The sequence below is a fragment of the Triticum urartu genome, chromosome 7, assembly GCF_003073215.2.
Source record: "Triticum urartu cultivar G1812 chromosome 7, Tu2.1, whole genome shotgun sequence".
Classification (NCBI taxonomy): Eukaryota; Viridiplantae; Streptophyta; class Magnoliopsida; order Poales; family Poaceae; genus Triticum; species Triticum urartu.
In genome coordinates this window covers 709189781-709201476 of record NC_053028.1, presented here as the reverse complement: position 1 = coordinate 709201476, position 11696 = coordinate 709189781, and the positions used below count along the sequence as shown (strand labels likewise).

Below are 11696 nucleotides of genomic sequence, written 5' to 3'. Positions count from 1 at the left end.
ATACTAAGAAAAGATTGAAACATGATAATTGTTTTGAGATATGGAGGTGATAATATTAAAGTCGTGCTAGTTGAGTAGTTGTGAATTTAAATAATACTTGTGTTAAAGTTTGTGATTCCCGTAGCATGCACGTATGGTGAACCGTTATGTGATGAAGTCGGAGCATGATTTATTTATTGATTGTCTTCCTTATGAGTGGCGGTCGGGGACGAGCGATGGTCTTTTCCTACCAATCTATCCCCCTAGGAGCATGCGCGTAATACTTTGCTTTGATAACTTCTAGATTTTTGCAATAAGTATATGAGTTCTTTATGACTAATGTTGAGTCCATGGATTATACGCACTCTCACCCTTCCAACTTTGCTAGCCTCTCTAATACCGCGCACTTTTTGCCGGTATCATACACCTACCATATACCTTCCTCAAAACAGCCACCATACCTACCTATTATGGCATTTCCATAGCCATTCCGAGATATATTGCCATGCAACTTTCCACCCTTCTGTTTATTATGACACACTCCATCAATGTCATATTGCATATCCCGGTACACCACCGGAGGCATTCATATAGAGTCATATTTTGTTCTAAGTTGAGTTGTAAGAAAAATAAAAGTGTGATGATCATCATTTTTAGAGCATTGTCCCAGTGAGGAGAGAAAGATGGAGACTATGATTCCCCCATAAGTCGGGATGAGACTCCGGACGAAAAAAAAGGAGGCCAAAGAAGCCCAAATAAAAGGAGGCCATAAAAAAAGAGAAAAGGCCCAAATAAAAAAATGAGAGAAAAAGAGAGAAGGGACAATGTTATTATCCTTTTACCACACTTGTGCTTCAAAGTAGCACCATGATCTTCATAGTAGAGAGTCTCTCATGTTATCACTTTCATATACTAGTGGAATTTTACATTATAGAACTTGGCGTGTATATTCCAATGATGGGCTTCCTCAAATTGCCCAAGGTCTTCATGAGCAAGCAAGTTGGATGCACACCCACTTAGTTTCTTTTTGAGCTTTCATATACTTATAGCTCTAGTGCATCCGTTGCATGGCAATCCCTACTCACTCACATTGATATCTATTGATGGGCATCTCCATAGCCCGTTGATACGCCTAGTTGATGTGAGACTATCTTCTCCTTTTTGTCTTCTCCACAACCACCATTCTATCCCACCTATAGTGCTATATCCATGGCTCACGCTCATGTATTGCGTGAAGATTGGAAAGGTTTTGAAAAAGTTAGAGTATGAAACAATTGCTTGGCTTGTCATCGGGGTTGTGCATCATTTAAATACTTTGTGTGGTGAAGATAGAGCATAGACAGACTATATGATTTTGTAGGGATAACTTTCTTTGGCCATGTTATTTTGAGAAGACATAATTGCTTTGTTAGTATGCTTGAAATATTATTATTTTTATGTCAATATAAACTTTTGTCTTGAATCTTTGGAATCTGAATATTCATATCACAATTAAGAAGATTTTCATTGAAATTATGCCAAGTAGCACTCCGCATCAAAAATTCTCTTTTTATCATTTACCTACTCGAGGACGAGCACGAATTAAGCTCGGGGATGCCTGATACGTATCCAACGTATCTATAATTTTTGATTGCTCCATGCTATATTATCTACTGTTTTGGACTATATTGGGCTTTATTTTCCACTTTTATATTATTTTTGGGACTAACCAATTAACCGGAGGCCCAGCCCAGAATTGCTGTTTTTTTGCCTATTTCAGTGTTTCAAAGAAACGGAATATCAAACGGAGTCCAAACGGAATAAAACCTTCGGGAACGTGATTTTCTCGTCGAACGTGATCCAGGAGACTTGGACCCTACTCCAAGGAGTCAAAGAGGTGGTCACGAGGGTGGGACGCCCCCCCTAGGGCGCGCCCCCTGCCTCGTGGGCCCCTCGGTGCTCCACCGATGTACTCCTTCCTCCTATATATACCTACGTACCCCCAAACGAACAGAGACGGAGCCAAAAACCTAATTCCACCGCCGCAACTTTCTGTATCCACGAGATCCCATCTTGGGGCCTGTTCCGGAGCTCCGCCGGAGAGGGCCGTCATCACGGAGGGCTTCTACATCATCATAGCCTCTCCGATGAAGTGTGAGTAGTTTACCTCAGACCTTCGGGTCCATAGTTAGTAGCTAGATGGCTTCTTCTCTCTTTTTGGATCTCAATACAAAGTTCTCTCCCTCTCTTGTGGAGATCTATTCGATGTAATCTTCTTTTTGCGGTGTGTTTGTTGAGACCGATGAATTGTGGGTTTATGATCAAGTCTATCTATGAATAATATTTGAATCTTCTCTGAATTCTTTTATGTATGATTGGTTATCTTTGCAAGTCTCTTCGAATTATCCGTTTGGTTTGGCCAACTAGATTGGTAGTTCTTGCCATGGGAGAAGTGCTTAGCTTTTGGTTCGATCTTGCGGTGTCCTTTCCCAGTGACAGAAGGGGCAGCAAGGCACGTATTGCATCATTGCCATCGAGGATAAGAAGATGGGGTTTATTTCATATTGCATGAATTTATCTCTCTACATCATGTCATCTTGCTTAAGGCGTTACTCTGTTTTTAACTTAATACTCTAGATGCATGCTGGATAGCGGTCGATGAGTGGAGTAATAATAGTAGATGCAGAATCGTTTCGGTCTACTTGTCACGGACGTGATGCCTATATACATGATCATCCTAGATATTCTCATAACTATGCTCAATTCTGTCAATTGCTCAACAGTAATTTGTTCACCCACCGTAGAATACTTATGCTCTTGAGACACTAGTAGAAAACGGAGCTTTAGCGCCGGTTCGTAAGGGCCTTTAGTGCCGGTTCCATAACCAGCACTAAAGGGTGGGCACTAAAGCCCCCCCTTTAGTAACGGTTCAGCACGAACCGGCGCTAAAGTGCCACCACGTGGCGTGAGCTCGCGCCCTCGTATGGGGGACCTTTAGTACCGGTACTAAAGGTTTTTTTTAAAAAAAAATTGAAAATTTTGGAAAACAATTTGATTTTTTTTCGATTTTTAATTTTTTTTTGAATTATTTGATGATTTAGTCTCTAATCACCTCTCTTAACTGCTCAAGTGTGGATCATTCATTCCAAATCTCCTGACTTCCCGGCCGGTCACCCATCCTCTCACTCCCCCAGCCTGAGCATGCTTAACTTCGGAGTTCTATTCCCTCTACATTCCAAGTGTGCACTTGTTGTTTTCCTGACAAATGTAAGCTGTCAATCCTATTAACCCTCAACAGTTTAGCTTGAGAATTAGGTCACACGTTTCACCGTTTGAGTTTGAAACTATTATTCTAAAAAACTCTAATTATTTAGTAACACTAATATTTCTTGAATAAGTTTGACCATAGTTTGACCACAATTTGACCACAGTTTGACCAGATTTGACCAAAATTTAAAAAATTGAAATAATTATTTAGTAACACTAATATTCTTGAATAATTATGTAGTAACATTAATACTTCTTGAATAAGTAGTTTGACCAGATTTAACCATTTTTTTTTAAAAAACTGAAATTTGACCATATCTTTTTTTCGTTTTGGAATTTGAGGATTCTAAAAAATTGCAAATAGGCCATAGGCCGTCTCCATCGGATGCGGATTTTCGTGCTGAATTTTTTGATACATTATACGTTTTTTTCCGACATTGTATGCAAAAGTTATAGCCGTTTACATTTTCCCTACACTTTTTGCAAAACATGTCCAAATTTAAGTTTTCAAATTTTCCTAACTAGTAGATGTAGTAATATAACTACCTCTTGAAGGATTTTATTTTTTGAAGTTTTTACCATTTTCTTTTGATTTTTTCAGAACTGAAATGGCGACACACGGGGGGGGGGGGGGGGGGGTAGAGTTTGAAAATTGCCCTATAGTGCCGGTTTGTGTCACAAACAGGTACTATAGGTCAGACCCCTTTAACCTTTAGTAGCGGTTTGTGCCACGAACCGGTACTAAAGGTGATCGTGGGGCCCTGGCCGGACGCCAGCCTGCCATCACCCCTTTAGTACCGGTTCGTGGCACGAACCGGTACTAAAGGATCGCCACGAACCGGTACTATTGATCCCCGCCACGAACCGGTACTATTGATCACATTAGTGCCGGGTTTTTTGCAAACCGGCACTAATGTGCTTCACATTTGACCCTTTTTCTACCAGTGAGAGAAGCCACTAGTGAAACCTATGGCCCCCGGGTCTATTCTCATCATATCAATCTCCATCACTTTACTCTTGCTTTGCTTTTTACTTTGCCTTTACTTTTTACTTTGCATCTCTATACCAAAAATATTATATCTATCAGATCTCACTCTCGTAAGTGACCATGAAGGGATTGACAACCCCTAATCGCGTTGGTTGCGAGTAGCTATCGTTTTGTGCAGGTACGAGGGACTTGAGTGTGGCCTCCTACTGGATTGATACCTTGGTTCTCAAAAACTGAGGGAAATACTTATGCTACTTTGCTGCATCATCCCTTCCTCTTCGGGGAAAACCAACGCAAGCTCAAGAGGTAGCAAAGTGTTGACATCGTCCTTAGAACAAATACATTAAAAATTATTTTTCGGCATGTAAGTTTTGCCCGAAAACAGGGGGCATGTGCTAACACCAGAGTTTGGCAAAGTCCAAAACACAATTAAGATGGCCTCAAATGAAAAGGTGTTCAAAGAGAGAAAGTATGTATCGTCAAAATGAGAAACTTTAATATTTGGGCCATAGCCATCGGATCTCATCTCTAAGGCCAAAGTTGTGTTTGAAGTACTCAGATTTTGTATTCAGAACACTATTTGGCTGATTACGCCCCAAAGGCGGCCTCGTATGGAAAAATAATACACACGGTTTGTCTTCGTCTCGTTGAAATAATCAATTTTGATATAAAAATTGTTCCAACCCAAGCTTGTATACAAAAGTTAGAGCCATCGGAATGCAGCTCTGTCACGAGGCAAAAAATGGTGTGCCCCACACCCTGTCTGATGGGTAGCGCGAATAATAGTCTGTTTTACGCGAGTGATTTGACCCTCAGGCTGACCTCTGATAAGAAAACGTTCAACATGAAAGTTGTTCGTCTCGTCGAAATGGTCAAGATTGCTTTTGTACACGTTTCCATCCGAGATCGTTTACAACCACAAAAAAGACCCGCAAGGTGCAGCCAGTTTAAACCGAACAGTTTTGGAATGTTCGGACAGAACCAATCCGAATTTGACTAGGGTTTTGGACGTGAATCCAATCCTTTTCCTTGCACGGGAAGCCCAGCCGCCTCTTATATACCAAAGGGGTGACGGCCGATTGAACACACACAATCGAACAAATCATCTACCACTTTTTATCATTTAATTTTTCTCCTTAACCCTGGTTCTTCTTCTTCCTCGTTCTTCGTCTGTTCTTCTTGTTGCAAGGCGGCGAACCTCGAGGCCCTAGGGGTGATCAGGTCGACCTAGGACAGCCATAGCCGTCGTGCGCCCTGATGGGGTCCCTCTCGGGCGTGTGGGGTTTCGGATCCTCAAAACCACCCGCCGGATTGCCTGCGTACCGCGCTTTCGGACGGGCCTCCTTCGACGTGAACTGCGGTGCATCACCCCCGGCATCAAGTGTACACGGTGACGTGTTCGTGTGCGAACACATAGTATCTAATGTGCGGCAAATAAAGGGGCACACGATTTTCTTGGCATGAATCCTACTAGGACACAAGTCCCCGTGGAAGAACTTTCTCTAGATACTTCATTTTTTAAAACATATGAACTTTCTGTAGATACATCATTTTTTAAACATGTGAACTTTCTGTAGACGTAAGTTCTGGACATTTTTTTAACATGTTAACGATATTTTATGTGGAACGCGCACTGTTTTAAATGGTACGAAAAAAAATTGGATTACACAAAAAATAATGTAATGTCGAACATTTTCCGAAAAAGTCACATACATTTTCTTGAAATGCGTGGAAAAAAATGTCACTTACTGTTTTTTTTGAATGGTGCAAACATTTTCTAACAGTTGAGCAAACTTTGTTTATTGAACAATTTTGAAATGTGCGATGACCACTTTTAACAAATTAACCAAATTATATTTCCATATACAAAGTATTAGTATTTTGAACACATGTGTAACGTCGCGTCTACTTGCTCCCACCATTGGACTTATAAATATTCCTGCAAGAACTCATCTATAAACTAGTACGTGATGGCAAGTCCCTCTTCTTAATGTGCATGCGCTACAAACTCATAATTAATTAATCATTGATGATTTTCCATACACAATCTTAGCCAGCCGTCACTAAACTTGTTCTTCGTGAACATACATCTCCAGGTTTTTAGAGATGCCGGCCGTCAATGGCCAGTGGAGGACCCATCGCACGAGTGGTCAGAGCCTTGAACCGAGGCTCATCTGGCTGCATCCGGCGTCGTCAACCTTTAGCTGTTAATGGCTCCCGGCTGAACCAGGACGTCTCCACAGGTCTGACTTAGGCGCGAGAAAACAATCCAATGAACTACTCCTTCGTATACACGAGAGAAGCAAAGCGAAGCAATTGAATGGAAGGCCGTTGGCTCTAGCGAAAGAGCATTGTGGAGTTTTTTCTTCTATTATTAGCTGGAACAAATTCATTCCATTACTGAACTAAACTCGCTTGTTGTAGAGCGAAGCGAACATGAGTTGGATATACAATTACGTTCCGTCTCGTCTTTGTCCTCTTGTCCTCAAACACGCGCGCGTTGCATCGATTATTAAATGCAACCGACGGATTATTAAACCAACTAAGATTAAACGGCTGGCTTCCATCATCCTTCTGGATGCCCTCATCAAACCATAAGACAGTCTCAGCCAGCAACCACTAAACTTCTTGTTTGTATTCATACATCTCGAGGTTTTTTACTTTTAAGAGAGATGCCCACTGTCAATGGCCAGCGGAGCAACCATCCGACGATCCTTGACCGAGCACCCATCTAGCTGCCTCCGACGTCGACAACGCCTAGCTCCTTAATGGCTCCCGGCCAAACCACTAGTAGACTGTTAATGGGGGGCACTCCCAGCCACACGTTTTCGCGCGGACAGCCTCATCTGTCCGGGTATATAAGGGGCTCCGTCCCCAAGCCTCCTCCACTCTTCATCGACAACATCACCGGAGCCACCACAGCTTCGGATCCCTCCAGCACCTGCTCCTTTCCCCCAATCAATCGCCACGGCGGCTGCCGTGCTCAGGGCCCAGTTGAAGACCCTTGTCACATCCATGTTCGCCACGGTCATTCCACCGTCAACCCCCCTAAACTCGTGTGGTTGCTGGATGACTATGCCTTTAGCTTCTCATGAAATGGTCCATCTAGGGTATGGTGGATGAGTATTTCCGGTACTTGCAGTCGATGGACGAGGATGGCAGCTCAGGCCCAGGCTTGGTCCCTGAGGTCATCAACCTCTTTATCGCCGACACCAACAGGATCCTCAACGTTATCGCTGGCCTGCTGTCCGCCCCCAAGACCCCCTTCTTTCCATCTGCTTTCGTCATGTCATCTTAGGTACTTATTTCGTCTGCTCTGCTTTCCGATCCCCAGGAACCAGCTCATGGACTTCAACAAGGTCGACAACCTGCTGCATCAGCTCAAGGGGTGCAGCTGCAGGTGATGATGCTAAAACATTTCTTTGTCCAACCCATTTATAACTGTATGTAGTTCTCAGCCGCATCCAAGGAAAGTGAGAGCACCAGCGCCAAGTCTAGGACTTGAACCCCTCATGGGATGGGCTGGGCAATACCACTATTTTCCTAACCATCCAACAACATGTTGGTTAGCGTATACATGTTCTAATATGGTGCTATGTTGATTGATCACTAGACTATGCGTGGTCAGGCTCAAACCAAAATGTTAAACTGGAAATTTGATTTATAATTGTTTGTTTGTTAACTTACAATCATATCTAATGGCTATAAAAATTTGGTTTATTAATTTTATGGTCATATGTTTCTAATTATTGTGGTAATTTTTAGTCTATTTATCTTTTTTGGGAAACCTGACAAATACTTTGATATATAATAGAAGATAGATGTGGCTCCTTTCAAAATCAATGTGCTCCCTTGGGGTATCAATGTGTTGCCTTGCTAATAATTCTCGCCTAGCGCGAGGCACTACTGGGCCGATCCAATATTATAGCTATATGGTAGTTTTTTTATGTTTATACTTTTTCACTATTTTGCATCGGTTTTCTTCTGTCTTTCCTTGGTTTTCGTTTTTTCGTCTTTCCTTATCATTTTTTTATTCAGTTTCTTTGTCTTTTCTTCTGTTTTTCTGAGGTTTCTTATTTTATTTTCTATTATTTTTTCTATGCACATTGTACACTTTTGAAGCACATTACAAACATTTTTAAACATGTTTAACATTTTGAAAATATATGTTTTGGTGTCTAGTATTTTTCATAAACATTGTGTATTTTTTATACATCTAAAATATATTTTGAATATATATTTAATATTTTCAATACTTGACTAGTAATTGTCCAAATACGTGTTTTGAACATTTTCCCAAAATACAAGTTTTCAACATTTTGTATGGTACGAAACATTTTGTTTGGATTACACAAAAAAATTATAATGTCAAACATTTTCGAAAAATGTCACGTACATATTTTTAAATGCATGAAAACAGTAAATGTTACTTGCTGTTTTTTTGAACGGTAGAAACATTTTCTAAGAGTGGAGAAAACTTTGTTTATTGACCCATTTTTAAAGGTGCAATGAACACTTTTCAAAAATTAACCAATTTATATTCTTATAATACAAGTATTTACTTTTTTTAATATAAACAAAATAAAATGGAAAAAAGCACATGTGTGACATCACGTCTACTTGCTCCCTTTAGGTGAGCTCGAATACCGTCTCGACATGCTCATCCACCTTACTGTCCCAGCTCTTGCCCTGCCTCCTGGATACCGGATTCAGCTTGCTCGCCTGCCGCCACACACTGGAACTTCGTGCGATGGCCTCCAGCTCTAACTCCCTTCCTGGCCTAGTCTCAGATGAGTCTCAGATGAGCATGGCCTCGACACGACTGGACCCTCCGCCCAGCCATCGCCTCACTCACTCAACTGAGCCGTTGCTCTGCCTCGAGCAAGCGCCTTCTCCACCACCTTCTACCCCATTGGAGGTGAGCACTGTCGCAACCCGGACTGGCCATTGTTGTCTCTCTCTTCTCGGGTGCGTCCTTTTGATTTTCTCTCTCCACCTTCAGCTAGCGGTCAAGCTAGTCAATTACAAGTGAAATAACATGCTCATGATGCGAACATAGCTCGCTGCCATCGCGAGGACCCTCCGAGGGTCTCGCCTTCTGAGTCCAGTTTCTGTTAAGCTAGCATTGTATGTGGCTTTAGTTTAGCCGGCACTCTGTTTTCACTAGAGTATTTGGCTTTAGTTCAGTGTATAATTTGGTTTAGCAGTCACTTCCGTTTTCACTAGTGAATACCAAGTCTAGATCTGGTTGCATCCACTTTGTCCACACCTTCATCACTTGCACTTGTCAATGTATAATAAAAATCCATGCATGTAAACATACTTTTCATTTATGCTTAGGAAAATAGCTAATTCCTAAATGCATATGAAGCAAAACATGATGGAGTTGTACCAAATCTAACAATAGATATTAGTTACCATCTCGTGTTGGAAATGGCCCAACAGAAGCACCAAGAAATGTTTACTTTCATTCTCCGAATTTTTGTACTTGTATTCAACGTGCGGTGTGGACCTTCCACAAGACCTGAGACATCATTTTAGCCTGGTCAACTACAGCAATTAGAAGTGGAATGTGAAGACATGAAGAGATTTCATATATGACATGATGGATCAACAGAGTAAGAGAGCAAAGCAACACACCAACCAATCGACGTAGATTAGTGGCCAAGATCACACTCAAACCTAAGGGTGGGGAAGTCCAAGATGAAACTATGGCCGAGATCACACAGTAAAATGAAGACTTGGAACTCTCTCGTCGTTTGAGAATATTCCTGTTTGAATAATTTTATTTATAGCATCATTAAAAATACTGATTAATGTAAAACTTATGCTTTCTTTCACCTTACTTGCCTCTCTTCTTGATTCAAGCCGTTGTTGGACTGAATCTTCTCGTGTCTTTCCAACCGAGCGGAGTCGACGGAGCACTATGATGCCGGCAAGGAGTGGCGCGGCCCTGCCCGAGGAGGTCGTTGAAAAAATACTCATCAGGATTCCGCCAAAGGACATTGGCCGCTGTCGTGCCATCACCATGTCGTGACGAAGTGTGAAATCCACACCCGCATTCTTGCATGAGCACCGCTGGCGCCAGCCGTCGCTAACCATTGTCGATGGCCATGGGCGGCACACCACCCTTGAATGGTGCAAACATCTTCTAAGAGTAGAGCAAACTTTGTTTATCGAACAATTTTCAAATGTGCAATGAGCACTTTTAAAAAATTGGCCAAAATATATTTTCATAATACAAGTATTTAGTATTTTTCTAAAATATAAACAAAATTAAAAAAATGTGTGACGCCACGTCCACTTGCTCCCTACATGTGAGCTCAGCTTCCGTCTCGACATGCCCATCCACCTTGACGATGCGGCTCCTGCCCTACCTCCCGCATACCAGATTGAGCTTGCTTACCTCCCTCCACACACTAGAACTTCGTTGTATAGCCTCGAGCTCCAGCTCTCCTCCTAGCCTAGTCGCGGAAGAGCTTGACCCCGACATGGCTTGACCCTCCGCCCTGGCGTTGCCTCACTCACTCAACCGAGCCGCTGCTCTGACGAGCGCCTTCTCCACCACGTTCTCCCCCAATGGTGGTGAGCACTATCGCCGCCAGAACTGGCCGTTGTTGTCTCTCTCTATCTCCCTCTCCTAGGGTGTGTTCTCTTGATTTACTCTCTCCACCTTCAGCTAACGCTCAAGCTAGTTAATTACAAGCGACAGAACATGCTCATGATGTGCACATAACTCGCTACCGTCGCAGGACCTTCCAAGGGTCTCGGTTTCCAAGTCTATTTGTTGTTGAGCTAGCACTGTATATGGCTTTAGTTTAGCCGTCACTCTATCTTCACTAGTGTATTTGGCTTCAGTTCAGTGTATAAATCTGTTTACCCGTTAGTTCTGTTTTCACTAGCGAACCCCAAGTCTTGAGTTGGTTGCATCCACTCTCTTCACGTCCTACACACATTCATCATTTGAAATTTTCAATCTATAATCAAGACCCATGTAAATTTACTTGACATTGCTGATCAATGCAAAACTTATGCTTTCTGTCAATTTGCTTGCTTCTCTTCTTGATACAAGTTGTTATTGGAGTAAATCTTGGTGTGTCTTTCTAACCGACTGAGTCGACGGCGCACTACAATACCGTGCAGGAGAGGCATGACCTTGCTCGAGGACTTGCTCAAGGACATCATTGACAAGATACTCATCAGGTTGCCACCCAAGGAGGTCGGTTGCTGTCGTGTCGTCGCCATGTCACGGCGCAAATTGACATCCAAGCCAGCGCTTGAGCTTTCTTCCTTAGCATCAGTAGCAGATAACTTTCTGAGGAGCTTTCCTTCGCGTGCTTGTTCCGATAAATGATGCGATCGTTGATACGTGCATAGTATCTAATGTGCGGCAAATCAAAAGGGCACACGATTTTCTTGGCCTAAATACTACTAGGGCACAAGTCTCCCGTGGAAGCACTTTCTGTAGATACTTCATTTTTTT

At 42.3% G+C, this 11696-nt stretch overlaps 1 pseudogene; it reads left to right on the top strand.

The window, feature by feature from the left end:
* The first annotated feature begins 7014 nt into the window (after window positions 1-7014).
* Window positions 7015-7617, top strand: LOC125519558 (annotated as a pseudogene).
* Window positions 7618-11696: the final 4079 nt, after the last annotated feature.